At 52.2% G+C, this 12091-nt stretch overlaps 1 protein-coding gene across 3 annotated transcripts in view; it reads right to left on the bottom strand.

Annotated features, from left to right (window-relative positions):
* The window catches only part of LOC147736741 (uncharacterized), a 252304-nt gene that overhangs the window by 177358 nt on the left and 62855 nt on the right, over positions 1 to 12091 (bottom strand). The window contains exon 1 of one of the 3 annotated variants that reach the window (XM_086953457.1): positions 3871 to 4018. The exons of the other annotated variants lie outside the window; for them this stretch is intronic. The gene's annotated coding sequence lies outside the window, so the exon portion shown is untranslated. Of the gene's footprint in view, positions 1 to 3870; positions 4019 to 12091 lie in introns of those variants that run through there. 3 annotated transcript variants of the gene reach the window in all.

Raw genomic sequence — 12091 nt, 5'->3', positions numbered from 1 at the left:
GAAAATTCGGCCAAAGAACTCTTCGGCATCTACAAATCTTTGACCTCGGTAAATGCACCTACAGAGCCGGAGAGTTGCTCAACGGACTCATGTGACCGGATTGCCGAATATTTCTCCGCTAAAGTAGAGAAGATCTACTCGACTTTCCCTAATCCGCCGACAGGGTCTGACCTTGAGGTAGCATTGGGGGACACGGAGACGGCAGGGCATCTTACATACTTCCGCACCCCTCCTCCCGAGGAACTAGTAGTGGTGTGTCGCTCTGTCAAATCAGGGTCCCCGTGGGACCCGGTGTCACCTAAACGCTTGGCAGATAGTCTGGAAGTTCTGGAGCCTTATATAAGGCACGTCCTTGACATCTCTTTCGGATCGGGAAAGTTGCCTGAGGGGTAATGTAATGTAATGTAATGTAAAATAGCATTTGTACCGCGCTGCAGTCACTCCAGGGAGCATCAAGGCGCCAGGCGGTGGTGCTCCCGCTCCGGAAGAAACCCCACTTAGGCTTCGAGGTATTAGAGAATCTGAGGCCCATCTCCCTCCTGCCTTTTCTGTCCAAAGTGGCGGAAAAGGTGGTTAATACCCAAATTATGAAGCACGTGGAAGAGAGGGGACTGCTCCATGCGACGCAGTTTGGCTTTAGGCCACGACATTCTACCGAGTCCGCCCTTCTTATGGCTACGGAACATCTGAGATAGGGTGTGGATGCAGGCCAAACTATGGCTTTGATCCTGTTGGACCTCAGCGCGGCGTTCGACACTGTAGCGCATAACATCTTGCTACAGTGTCTGAACAGAGGTGGCATCTCTGGCACCGCGCTGAGATGGATCCAGGATTTCCTCATGGGGAGAAGCTTTCGAGTCAGGCAAGGAGACTGCTATTCAAGGGGGGTGTCTCTGGGCCAAGGCGTGCCGCAGGGCTCGTCATTGAGCCCGACCCTCTTTAATATGTATGTCGCGCCTGTTGCCTCGATTGTGGAGAGTCATGGCCTCCAACTGGTTTCATATGCCGACGATACGCAGCTGGTGATCTCCCTATCGCACGCGCCCTGTCTTGCTGCCGATGGCTTCCGTTCGTGCATGAAAGATCTTGCCGAATGGATGGCCATCAATTGTTTGAAGCTTAATGGCAGCAAGACAGAGGTGCTGGTGGTGGGGAGAGCCCAGTCTGCTTGGTCGTCGGCATGGTGGCCATCTTGCCTTTGACCAACCCCAACCCCATGCCAAGAGGCACGCAATCTGGGGGTGTGGTTTGATGCGGGTCTTACTTTTGGCCCCCAGATAAATCGGTGGTGGGAGTCTGTTTTGGGATTCTGAAGAAATTGAGAAAGGTCCTTGACTTACTCCCGATTGATGCCCGTCAAACCCTGGCTCATGCTCTGGTGACAGCCAGGTCGGACTACGGAAACCTGCTGTACCTGGGGGCTCCAGAAAAAAGCATGGCACGCCTGCAAGTGCTGCAGAATGCGGCAGCGCGTTTGATTCTCAGACTGCCTAAAAGGGCGCCTTCTAAGGCGGCCCTCCAGCAGTTACACTGGCTCCCGGTGAGGAGAAGAGTGGAATACAAAGCCCTCTGCACCTGTCATTGTATCTTGAATGGCAGGGCACCCGACCCTCTGAATAAATTGATCGAAGTGTACCAACCAACACGTGCGCTTAGATCCACAGGGAGCGGCCTACTGAGGATCCCGAGAATCAAGAAAGCCCGCATGGGAGGTAGGTCCTTTAGATGCCTAGCGGCAACTAATTGGAATAAACTGCCAGCGGACTTGCGCCTGGAACCGGAGGAGGCTAGGTTCCGAGCGAAACTTAAAACATTCCTCTACACTAAATAATTGTCCGCTCAGTTTTTGTGTCCCCTGCTTGCTGCCTCTCCCACTTTCAGCGCGTGGACACGCCGGTGTGCGTAACGCAGCGCTCTACAAATGTCCCAATAATAATAATGAGTTCTTCAGTTGCATAGGTCGGCCTTGTCTGCATACGTCAGACTTGAGTTTCACTGGTAAAGCAATCTTTAGCTAGACAGGGGCCTTCTGAGAACGCAGCCACAACGAGGAGCGCTCCTAATGACTCGATGGCAACTTAGGTTTGAATGAAATTAACTTACTAAGAGTGAAAGGATGCTTCAATAAGTATTTACAGGACAGTACTTAGAATCTTGGAGATTTATGGCTCCTGGAAACAAGGAGCACGTTTTTAAGAAAGCAGGGCCATATTATCAAGGAACGGCGTTAACATTATCGCCGCTTTAGTGGCAGGAAACGGATGCTAAAACGGCGATAAGGGCCTTGATAATATGCGCTTCTGAATTCCCATAGAAGCCCATGTTCTGGTCTGAAGGACATCAAACCTGGCCTTCAATGGGAATTCACAAGGGCATATTATCAAGGCCCTTATCGACGCTTTAGCGGCAGTTTCCTGCCGCTAAAGCGGCCATAATGTTATTACTGTTCCTTGATAATGTGGCCCCAAGTGACCAAATGTATCCGGTTGAAAAGTCGGTTGGAGGAAAAAATGGCATTAGCCAAGCTTACACATGGGTGGCAAGTGTTAAACGCCTACGATGCCAGACAGCAACAGCCCTATTCGAAGCAGCATATTCTGTTGCCATCAAGAGGAAACTTATGTTAATGAGATTTGGGCTACTACCTAGCCTGGGCTTTAAGCCTAAGTGGCCGGAAGAGGGACACTTGGAGGATGAGAGGGGTCACTTATGCCACTGGACAAAGGAGACATTTGTGCCCATCCTCTGGCCGCGCCTACTGGGCCTCGGGGGGACCGGCAACCGCATGAATTCTTAGCCTTAGCAATAAGAACCTGCCGGTCAGCGGCCATGGCGTCTTTAAACCCCCAAAACATCAAGTTGACCATTCGGCAGGCGCAGTTTCTTGACAATTTTAAAGGCTTGATTGAGGTAAAAGACCTCTCTGAGTCCGCTTTCATTCAGGAAGGGTGCCAACAGCCTGGCACAGTTGGGCACAGCGGGCTCCTGGAGACAGGCTGCTAGGGGGTGCATGAGGCCTGAGAGGAATTGTGCACCCTCTATCCCGGGTGAGGTGGCCCTCAAGATCCTACATGCTCTTCGCTCCTGGGTTCAGGAGAGGAACTAGTTGCACTTTGCGCCCAGTCACTTTCCACCCAGTCACGTTGCACCCAGTCACTTTGCTCCCTGTCACTTTGCACCTTATTAACTTTTTACTTTAATAAACACTTGTCCATGTTATGACGGGGAGAGGGACTCTTTGGGAGTTTTAATATGACGAGGCTTAAGCCCTCTCTACAATATCTGCTGCTCTGGTCGAGCGGATGCGCCCAAGCCTGGGTTTTGATTATGTTTTTGCGTTAGTAAATGATTATTTACCCACCTGAGTTAAATCCTGTTAAGGGTCTCTGCACGTGTCATGGGCGGATCTAAAAAGACTCGGACAGGGGGGCTGGGTGCATCAGAGCTTTGCACTTTATTTACATTATAATCCCCATGTGGCCATGTTCAGGTTGATTCCAGCTGTGAGGGATCCATAGGAGGCCTTGAATATGTCGTGATAAAGCGCTGTGTCTGCGATCCTCTGAATAGAGGCGCTGTGTTTATCATCTGCTGCTGGATTTGGGCTGATTGTCTTTAGTTTTAGGCCTGGGCTCGGGTCATGTTTTTAGACTTCTTTACTGGGGGTTATTTGTGCTTTTATGGTTTCTATTAACCAATAAACTAAAGTTAACACAAGTCAATCTTTCTCTCAATAAAAGACACCAGCCCCCGGAAGGGGGGGGGGGCACAGCGTGAGCTCGGAGCACCGGAGATATGAAGACAGACGAGGGGGGGGGTAGGGGGGGCTTTAAAAGTGACGTCAGACCCGGGGTGGGGGGCTGCACCCACCTGGAGTGCGGAGGCTTCACGTGGTCACCGTGGACGCCGCGCGCTTCTGCTGCAGATTAGACCCCCGGGGCCGGCTCAGAGCTATTTATAGCGCCTCCGGCGAGGGTGTCAGGGAGCGGCCCTCTTTAAAGTGCTCCAGCGCAGACATAGAAGACGGACTACCGCCCGGCCCGCGGGTGGAGCGGCCACCTTTAAAGGGCTTCGACGCAGACATAGAAGACAGACTACAGACCGGGCCCGCGGGCGGAGTGGCCATCTTTAAAGGGCTTCGACGCGGACATAGAAGACGGACTACAGACCGGGCCCGCGGGTGGAGTGGCCATCTTTAAAGGTGTCCTTAACACAAACACGAACGACGGACTACCGCCGGGGGGGAGGGGGGGGGGGGGGGGGGGGAGTTGGCGGCCATCTTTAAATGTGTCTTTCTGTTGAGCTATACAGCACATATTAAAGATTTGACTCTTTATCACAATACACTTTAAACAGTGACAACTTCAAACCTGTGGCCATATTCTTTCCAAAGCTCACATATTCACACATAAAAGCTTTGAGCAAGAATCATGTTTTTGGACATATGCATCCAGGGGCGTAGGAGACACTAAAATTCTGGGGGGGACAGGGACAACCTTGTGGACTTCCCAGTGACCTTATACAAATCACCGGCCATTAAACAATTACAATTGCATACTTTCAAAGTGAAATATTGAGAAAAGCAAGCATGTCACAGTTTGCATGTATGCTTTATTGTTATTTACAGTCATATAGTAGTCAGACCAAATGTTAAAAAAAAACTTGTATATGAATCTTTCATCTTCATGCACCAAGCAAACAAATGTCGCTGACTTAGGGTGGGGGCGTCGGGTTTGCAAGCGCATTATGGTTTGAAAAATACCTGCTGCTGCATTCCTGGTCTCCAGTAATTTTCAGGCAACAATAAAAATGTGAAGATAACTTCAGTGATTAATGTTCTTTATTGAGAGCTGTCAGAGGTTTGTCTAGTGGAAGTTTTGACTCTTGGTAAGGTAGCCACAGTGGGGTAATATGCCTGCGCAAAGAACGTGTACCACGCAGATCACAAAATGCATATCATGTAAATAGGTCAGTGAGTTACTGCTGCTGTTAGAGCTTCACGTCCCCCGATGGCTCAAGCAAGTGTGTCGCTATCTTCACCTTCTTGGTGCAACACCCTTTCCTGCTGTTTTAGGTATAGGATTGAGGCTATCCAAGCAGCATTTATTCCTCGCAATAGCACTATGGAGATACCTTTAGAATGTCATCTGCTGGTCTAGTCCCCACCTGGTCCGTATTCAGCACAGTGGACCCATTGGTGTGTCATAAAATTTTGAAGCTTCTGAAATCAGGCTTACCTTCCGACCCCTGCCCAGCGAGGACACTGGCAGCAGTTGCTGAGGTTATCAACACTGAGGTTAATACCATTATCAATCTGTCTCTTCAGCAAGGGGTGGTCCTGCGGGCTTGGAAGGAGGCCAAGATCCTTCCTTTTCTAAAAAAAAGGCTGTTGCTGGACCCCCTCTGCCCTCGTGGAGGAAGGAGGTTGTAATCACTATGTCAGGAATCCTTGTGTCTTCATCCTAGATTAGGAAGACATTTTGGGTCTCTTTCATTCAATGGCGGTTTATTTGTGCAGGACGACCTGGATATTAGACTGAGTTTTTCTCCAGGTGTCTTTTCCGTGTGGCCCACAAGGTGTCCGATGTGTCCCTCTTTACCCTAACTCCTTTGTTTACCTCAATCAGGGTTCAGGTCAAGTCAAGTCAAGTCAAGTCATAGAATTTATATAGCGCACTACATACCCAGAGGGTTTCAAGGCGCTTAGGAAGGGGAGGAGGATTATTTGTCAAAAATCCACGTTTTAAGCTGCTTTCTGAACGCTAGGTGATTCTGGGTGAGGCGAAGGTAAGCGGGGAGTGAGTTCCATGTTTTGGCAGCTAGGTATGAGAAGGATCTGCCTCCCATGGTGGTCTTGTTGATGCGAGGTACAGTGGCGAAGGCTTGGCTGGAAGAGCGAAGTTGGCGGGAGGGGGTGTAGAAGGACAGTCGAGAGTTGAGGCAGTCTGGTCCGATGTTGTAGAGTGATTTGTGTGCGTGGGTAAGCAGTCGGAAAGTAATCCTCTTATTGACGGGTAGCCAGTGGAGGTCTTTAAGGTGACTGTTGGACCCGGCCCTTTGGGCAGGTTTACCCCTAGACTTTTTGCTTTTTCCTAGCCTCTTTCTGGAACCTGGTGTTGGTGATTCTAGGCCTCTGCGCACTTTTTTCACTGTGGTACAGTGTAAAGTGCTGGAGCTCTCTGTATGAAGGGTGAGTGACCTGCCCTCCCATAGGAATGAATGGGGAATATGTATGCCCATGGTAGTTCCTGTTGTGTGGGGAGTGCAGGGGTCGAGTTTGATATGTATCAACTCGGGAGAATGAATGCTGCAAAATGATGTATGCAGCTTGTTTGTGCCTAGTCTGGAAGTACTACTTTTGGAAGTTGGTATATTTGTGTAAGTTGGTGCTAGCGTGTGATTGGCTGGTGAGTCTGCCCAGGAGTGCCTGGACCTGCTGGTGGATGGACTGTCCGGTTTGAGTAGGACAGGGTCTGCAGGGTCTGCAAGGCCCCAGAGGAGGGGGGTCTGAAACAGCCATAGATGAGAGGCCCCTCTGCTGTCAGAGATGGGAGGAAAGAGCGTCTGGTGGTGCCGGGCCGTGCCTGGCGGCCACCCTGCTAGCTCTCCTTCCTGACGGCTCACTGTCACCTCTGGCCCTGAAGCTGTCAGGAAAGACGTAAACCAGAAACATTCCAGTACTCGGGGTCCCTTGCACGAAGTTCTTCAAAGGCATTCCTGGGTATAAGAAGGAGCTGTGTCTCCCTCCAACTTGTTCTTGTCTTCAACTTGAATCTGCCAGGGGCTGTTGCTGCTTGAGCTCAGGGGAATCCCTGGCTCTGCCCAGCCCTGGGCACCTGATGGACCTTCCTGGATCCCTGGGGGACCCCTTTGCCTGTGGTCCCCTGCTGCAGACTGCTGAGGACTTCTTGCTTGCTTTTGCCAAGGCTTATTCTAGCCTGGAAGTGCCTGGAGGACTTTGCTGCTGAGTGCGCCTGGGAGCGCTTTACTTTTAAATCCGTCTTGGTCCTTGTAGCGCTGGAGGCGCTATGGTTTGATTCCTGGCGCTGATAGCGCTTTATCTGTAATCCGGGGCTGGAGGGCACGTGTTTTTGCCCTTTAGCGTTTTGGAGCGCTTTATCTGGCCCAAGCGCTTAGTAGCGCTTTGATTTTGCATTTAATGGAGGCCGGTGCCCACCCGGCATTGCCCCGTGTTGTCACCGCTGCGGCCCGGGGGCCTGAAGGCGATCAGGAGCCGAGGAGAGGAGAACGAAGGGGCCGGGACCCGATTGGTCCCTCACCGACAGGAGCCGCGCTCTGATTGGCCGTTGCAAGAGGCCTGCCCCCGAGAGTCGCGCTGGGATTGGCTGCCTGGCCCGCCGAGGCTCCGACGTCACTGGGAGGCTCGCTGCGAGGGCCGCGATGGGATTGGCCCATCGCTCGTGATCACCGCCGGGCCCGGGAAGAGGAGGAAGGCGCGGAGAGATGGCGGCCGGTTAACAGGGCTCCCGTGTGCCGAGGGAGCCCTGCAACGGGAGAAGAGACTGCCCGGGAGCCTGGCTGGCTCCACTCTGCGTCCCGGTCCCGAGACGGGGGACCGGGCCAAGCGAGGAGAGTCTGAGAGGAGCAGGAGCTCCTCCGTGGCCGCCGAGCCCCGCCCCCGCCGAGCAGGAGACCCGGTGAGTCTGGGCGGAGGGCTGGGCAGAGTGAGGAAGCTGAGCGGCGCGATGATGGAGCCTCCCCGCAGCAGAGCCGGTGAGTGAAGGGCTGCGGGGGGGGAAAGCTCCGTGCGGTGCCGGTCAAGGCGCCGAGTAAGGGCGGCCCCGAATGGCAGTGGGTCGCCCCAACGCATTGCAAAGCCTTCAAGGGCGGCCCCAGTTGGCAGTGGGTCGCCCCAACGCGCATGAGCCTAGAGAGGCTCAGAGGGGCCGCATTATGTTTATGAGCCCGTTTGGCTCCCGAGAGGGCCACCTTCGAGAGGGGGGGACTTCGGGGCATATTGTCGGTGCTCGTCCCTTCCTGCCCCCGAGTGTGAGGGCTAGAGTCCGGTGAGGCTCCAGGGGCACCAGTGTTTTAGAGCCTCGGTGGCTCCAACGTCTGAGGCATGTGCTATGCCCAGAGCCTGTGTGGCTCCAGCAGTGGCGCAGTTGGCGCCTAAGGGCCAGTGAGGGCCCTGGCGCAGTTTTATTGTTCTCCAGGTGCCCAGCACTTAGTGGGCACCTGCCACGTTTAGGCTTTTTGAACTTTGAGACTGGCGCTGCATGGCAGCGCACCCTGACACTGAGACTCAGGGCGTCTGAGCCCCAACAAGGCCATTGGCCTAGGGACTGCCACAGGTGGTGGCTTATGCGAGTTTGCGCAATGGTATGGTTATTGCACCTCTGAATGTGATCTTTTGCATCATGTGTTATTCCTGCACCTCTGAAGGTTTTTAGGCCTCATGTGATTTTTGCGCTATTGCTTTACTCTTGACACCTCTGAATGTTTGATGCATTATGTGTCTTTCTTTTCATGCGCTGCACCTCTGAATGGTTAGTCATCATGTGTCTTCTTGCGCTGCACCCCTGAATGTATTGTGATTACATCATGTGCTCTGTCCTTAACACCGCTGAATGTGTAGGTCTATACATCATGTGTTTTCTTTCTTTACTACTCCTCTGAATGTATATTCATGCATCATGGGTAGGGTGTTCTGATTTATACCCCTAAGTGAATTTCATCCTTAGGTGGTTGTTCTTTCTAGTACAGGTGGTCCTAGTGAGGTCCTGGGTACCTGCGTGACATGCTCCTAAGGTGTTTAGGGTTGCGTAGTGTGTACTTACCTGTTCCCAGTAGTTACTGGATGTGATTCATAACTGTTACTTTGTGCTACAGTGATTTTATATGCTTATTCTAATTTCTGACAAGTATTTCTATTTCGGAAAGTGTTGAATATGACAGTGGCCCATGTGGCCCTGTCTTGTGAATAATCCCATGTGAATATTGCCCGTGCCAATTGGCACCATGTATATGTGTGATTTTATCTGATGTGCTTTTACAATACAAAGGGTATTTTTATAATAACCTTGTGTGGAGTCTCTTTTGTGATGTACCTAGTATGTTGTTGCTATTGTGCGCTGACGCAAATGCTTTACACATTGCCTTCGAGTTTAGCCTAGACTGCTCGTGCCAAGCTACCAAGGGGGTGAGCAGGGGTTATCTTGGCGTGTGACTTCCTTGCCCTGACTAGATTGGTGGTTTCTGCCTGGCTTTGGCGTCAGCCTTAGCCTACCAGAAATAGCCAGTTCTAACATTGGTGGCAGCGGTGGGATTTGGAACTTGTGTTTGCGCAGTGCCATAGCGACAACTGGCTACATTACAAAACTCTGCAATTGTTTTTTTCAGATAGTCACATGTTTGGGATTATTGTTTTTGATTTTTTTTCCTCAAGAGTGTCATTTTCAAATGTGTTTCTGCGCTTTATGTTTAGCGGCAGATGAGAGAAAGTGACAGGGCGGGACGCCAGTAGAGGGGGAGGTTCCCATAGATTAGGAATCCCTTGCTGGGTCCAGTGTCCAATCCCAAATCCTATCCTCATGTGTGTGTGTGGGTAGATAGGAGAGAGAAGGAGTGTGAGGAGAAAAGACTAGCTCAGGGGGGTGGTTGTTCCCTGAGTGTAGTGTGTGTGTCTGGATTCCCCAGTGTGGTAGGATCCAGTGGTGGCAGCTTAAATTTGTCCAGTGCGTGTGAAATCCCATTCCCCGCTCCCAGAGTTTGGTACCTGTGTCACGTGTGGTCAGGTTGAGGAATCAGGGGTGGTAAAAACTGCCTTACCAGTCCGAGGGGGGGGAGTGTGCGCATGAGTTATGTGCTGAACTGGAGGAGTTGGTGTGAGTTTTCTTTTTGTTAAAGAGCTTGCATGAGAGGTGTACCTCTGGTGGTGTGCAGGAGGTCCTGCAAAGGAACTGGACAAGAAGGTGGATGTCTGGCGGTGTGCTAGATGTCTTGCAGTGGCATTAGGGAGTGATTCTAAAAGCAGTGGCTTGTGTATCTGATGATCCTGTGTAGGTGAAGAGGTTCATGTGTAGCCCAGCTAGATCCCAGTAGGATGGTAGGGGTGTAGGGGCTCACGTCCTGTCTCAGCGGAGGCGGAGTGAGTGTGGGACGGTGTGTCCCGCGTTTGCCTGAAACTCTATCTCAGGGCCCGGAGGGTTCCCTAAGGGAGCGCCAGGTCAGGGGCCTAGGCTGTACATACAAGTCATTTGAGGAGGATTTTCCTGTGTCTAGAGGACGGGGAGTGTCTGTAACCAGAACTCCGGCGGTCCTAGTGTTGGGCAGTACCGCTCCTAAGTGGAGGGTGCAGAAGTCCTGGCTCGCTGAGCATTTGACCGTCTAGAGTGCTTGTCCATTTGTGGGGCCTCTGGAGGTTGTTCCCCGAGGAGGGGGGAAAGCCGGGTTGGGGTTGAGGCCTGACCTGGGAGGAGTACTGGAGGAAAGTGTGTCACTGATACGCCGCTGGCGTGTGCTCTGTCTAGCCTTGAACATACTGAGAATCACCCTGTGATAGGGAGTACTGAAGGAAAGTGTGTCCCAGATACGCCGCTGGCGTGTGCTCTGTCTAGCCTTGAACATACTGAGAATCACCCTGTGATAGGGAGTACTGAAGGAAAGTGTGTCCCTGATACGCCGCTGGCGTGTGCTCTGTCTAGCCTTGGACATACTGAGAATCACCCTGTGATAGGGAGTACTGGAGGAGAGTGTGTCGCTGATACGCCGCTGGCGTGTGCTCTGTCTAGCCTGAGACATACTGGGCCTGTAGTCATGGAACTGGAAGGGGGCGCAGAGGGACTGTGTCCTTACTTCTGACCCCGGTGCAACCTGAGGGTTTAGATCTTAGGTTGGGAGATTAGGAAACTTCTAGGTCAAGAGGAATCTCTGCCCAAGTGGATCAGCTGAAGAGACTGAGGGGGGCTGCCCTTGCTGTGTGTTCTGGGGCTCACCTGCAGTTTGTTGTTTCCACTAAGGTAGAGGAAAGGGGGCTTTGCGGTGTGCTGTGTCCCCCCACCTGCTTGAAGAGGAACTGTGCTGTGGGCTTTGTACCTCAGAAGTGAAATAGTTTCCAGGTGGTAGACCAGTGATGGAGTGAGGTCCTGATCTGGTAGGAGAGTTGTGTTCTGGTGAGTGCTTCTCTGTGAGGGTGCGGAAACCCAGAAGTAGAGGTAGGGTGGGGCATTCTTGCCCGAGACCTCTGGTCAGCTTGGGGGTGTGGACCCTAGGTTGTTGGATCAGTGGTAGTTGTAGCTACACTGAGAGAGAGAGTGGAGAACGGCTATTGTGTGCCAGGGGTTATTGCCCCCCGCTCTGTGGATTGGTTAGGACCTGTGATTTGGATGGTCTTGGCTGTGGATGACTAGGGAGCCCCAGTGGGGTGTCCTAGTTGTGTCAGAGAGTTATTGTTTAGAGGTAACCAGGTAGGTTCAGAGTGGCGAAAAACCAGGGGGTTGTCCCTGCCGGGCAGGTCCGTGTCCGTGGTTTTTGTCGCCCAAAGCAGTGAAGCCCATCAGTGGAGTGATTGGTCTACCCTGCGTTTTGGCTGGAAGGGGGCTGTGTTGGACCCGGCCCTTTGGGCAGGTTTACCCCTAGACTTTTTGCTTTTTCCTAGCCTCTTTCTGGAACCTGGTGTTGGTGATTCTAGGCCTCTGCGCACTTTTTTCACTGTGGTACAGTGTAAAGTGCTGGAGCTCTCTGTATGAAGGGTGAGTGACCTGCCCTCCCATAGGAATGAATGGGGAATATGTATGCCCATGGTAGTTCCTGTTGTGTGGGGAGTGCAGGGGTCGAGTTTGATATGTATCAACTCGGGAGAATGAATGCTGCAAAATGATGTATGCAGCTTGTTTGTGCCTAGTCTGGAAGTACTACTTTTGGAAGTTGGTATATTTGTGTAAGTTGGTGCTAGCGTGTGATTGGCTGGTGAGTCTGCCCAGGAGTGCCTGGACCTGCTGGTGGATGGACTGTCCGGTTTGAGTAGGACAGGGTCTGCAGGGTCTGCAAGGCCCCAGAGGAGGGGGGTCTGAAACAGCCATAGATGAGAGGCCCCTCTGCTGTCAGAGATGGGAGGAAAGAGCGTCTG

The sequence above is a fragment of the Lissotriton vulgaris genome, chromosome 1_2, assembly GCF_964263255.1.
Source record: "Lissotriton vulgaris chromosome 1_2, aLisVul1.2, whole genome shotgun sequence".
Classification (NCBI taxonomy): Eukaryota; Metazoa; Chordata; class Amphibia; order Caudata; family Salamandridae; genus Lissotriton; species Lissotriton vulgaris.
This window is presented reverse-complemented; position numbering and strand designations above follow the sequence as displayed.